At 38.5% G+C, this 2,631-nt stretch overlaps 1 pseudogene across 1 annotated transcript; it reads right to left on the bottom strand.

The window, feature by feature from the left end:
• Positions 1 to 326: 326 nt before the first annotated feature.
• On the bottom strand, positions 327 to 1,261 carry LOC308642737 (olfactory receptor 8B3-like; annotated as a pseudogene). Its single transcript has one exon. The product of its transcript is annotated as an olfactory receptor 8B3-like (transcript).
• Between the last annotated feature and the right edge of the window lie 1,370 nt (positions 1,262 to 2,631).

The following is a 2,631-nucleotide window of genomic DNA, read 5'->3' on the forward strand; positions in this document are numbered from 1 at the left end:
ACCATTTCTTAGAATAAAGTCCATGCTTTATAGCACACTTTAGGGGACATGTCTGTGTTGTACAAAAGTGGATTGCAAATGGCAATTTAAAAAAAGAAATTTCTTTCTTAATGTTAGTCTTAAAGAGGCAAAAATGGTGAGAGGAGAAACTGTAAATGGTGAGGGAACAAAGAAAACCTACTACAAAACATTGAGAAACGCATTTCAAATTTCCCTCCCCAATGGTAAAAAAGAAATATAAGAAAGATGTCACTAAAAACATTTCAAATAAACACAGAGAACCTGTCTGTGTTGCAACTGCACATGCAGGGAGGTGCTGTTTCTGATCAAAACATTTTCCTGCTGAGGATTTTTCTCAGGGCAACTTTAACATCTTTGTTCCTCAAGCTGTAGATCAAAGGGTTCACCATGGGAACCACATTGCTATAAAAGACTGAAGAGATTTTATTCTCATTCATTGACCCAGCAGAGGATGGTTTCAGATACATAAATGCACATGATCCAAAGAACAGAGAAACAGCAATTATGTGGGAACTGCAGGTGCTGAAGGCTTTGGACCTGCCCTTAGTGTAGCTTATTTGGAGTATGCTGTGGAGGATGAAGCCATAAGAGATAAAGATGGTGAGACTGGGCACAATGACGTTGATGCCCACCACAATAAATATAACCAGCTCATTGGCATAGGTGCTGGTGCAGGAGAGCTGGAGCAAAGGGAGGGCATCGCAGAAATAGTGGTTTATGATGTTTGCATCACAGAAGGTCAGTCTCAGCATGCATCCAGTGTGGGCCATGGCACCAGAAAGTGCCATCAAGTATGAACCAAGCATAAGGTTGGAGCATACCTTAGGGGACATGGCTATGTTGTACAAAAGTGGATTGCAGATGGCCACGTAGCGATCATAGGCCATTGATGTCAGCACATAGCACTCAGAAATAATAAAAAAAAACAATAAAAGAAAAGCTGGGTCATACAACCTGTGTAGGAGATAATATTCTTCTTTGAAATGAAGTTCACCAGCATTTTGGGTGTAAACATGGAAGAGTAAGAGAAGTCTACAAAGGACAAGTTAAAGAGGAAAAAGTACATGGGGGTGTGAAGATGTGAGTTCAGGCCAATTAGAGTTATCAAACCCAGATTTCCCAACACAGTGACCATATATATTACTAAAAATAGTATGAGCAGGGGGACTTGGAGAATAGGCCAATCTGTTAATCCCACCAGTATAAACTCTGTCACAAAAGAGATATTTTCAGGAGCCATTCTTTTCAAAAAGAATCTGTGGACACAAGGAGAAAAATAAAAAAGTTACATTAAAAGACAACCCAACTCTCCCAAGAACATCTTCTCCCACCAGTGAGGTTTGCACCAGAAATGTCTGAAACTAATCAACCTGAATCCACACAACCTTCCTTTTGTGCTGCCAGTATACTAATATAAAATTCTTATTAGAATCTTAAAACTAAATACAGAGCATCACACACTTAGCCTTTATAAGTAAGACTGGTGCTAGCATACACACACATGACTGTCAGAAAAACCCAGGAATAAAAAAGAAGAAAGCTGAATCAGAGTAAATTGTCTTCTTATCTCATACTTCCCCCTTTCCTTGAGCCTCCCATCACTAGTAAATTTGGAGGCAAATATCTTAGCAACTTGGTGCTGACCTTCAATGCAGATTACACTCTAGTGGGTTTGCAATCATGAATGTTCTTCCTAATCTAAAACAAAACATGAGTCTAGGAATGGTTAAGTTATTGCCCCATGTCACACAAAAGACCATTAATCTAGAAGAATGTGATATCTGTCCACAGAGAAGGAAATTAATGATTAATGCACAACTTTGGTGCCTATTAATTCTCTGAACATTCTCTGTTTCCTTTTCAAAGGGTTTCCTCTACCACTTTCACTTGAGTCTTAGGATTGCACAAAATGGAAAGAAAATGATATGCCTTAGATCCCTGGTCTTCATCACAAAATGTGAGAACATTCAGCTAAAAATAAGAAAAACACTGAAAGAGAAACAGTGCATGATTTTATCTGAATGGGAAATATAAATAGTTTTATTCATGTTGGTGGCCAGAGGCCAAGGAGAGGGAAAATATGATACTGGCCAATGGTTACAAAGGCTCAGTTATGCAAAATGCTTAAAATCTGGAGATCTAATGCACAACATGTTAACAACAGTTAATAATAATGCACTGTATATGTGATATTTACTAACAGAATGGCACTTAAAATTATGTTCTCACTATATGGATACACATGCACAAAACACACACAAAGGGTAGAGATGATCGATGTTGGAGTTATTTCATAATGTGTATGTATGTCAAAATATCAAGTTGTATACCATGGAGATGCAATTTTATGTGTTAGTGATATCTCAAAGGGTTAAATAAAGTAAAAACATTAATATACATATACTTAAAAAACTACCTTCCAGGCCAGGAGTGGTGGTGCACTCCTGCAATCCCAGCAGCTCTGGAGGCTGAGGTAGGAGGATCACAAGTTCAAAGCCAGCCTCAGCAAAAAGAGAGGCACTAAACAACTCAGAGAGACCTGTCTCTAAATAAAATATAAAATAGGGATGGACATATGGCTCAGTGATTGAGTGCCCCTGAGCTCAATCC

This window comes from Spermophilus citellus (assembly GCF_964194105.1).
Source record: "Spermophilus citellus genome assembly, chromosome: 2".
NCBI classification, from domain to species: Eukaryota; Metazoa; Chordata; class Mammalia; order Rodentia; family Sciuridae; genus Spermophilus; species Spermophilus citellus.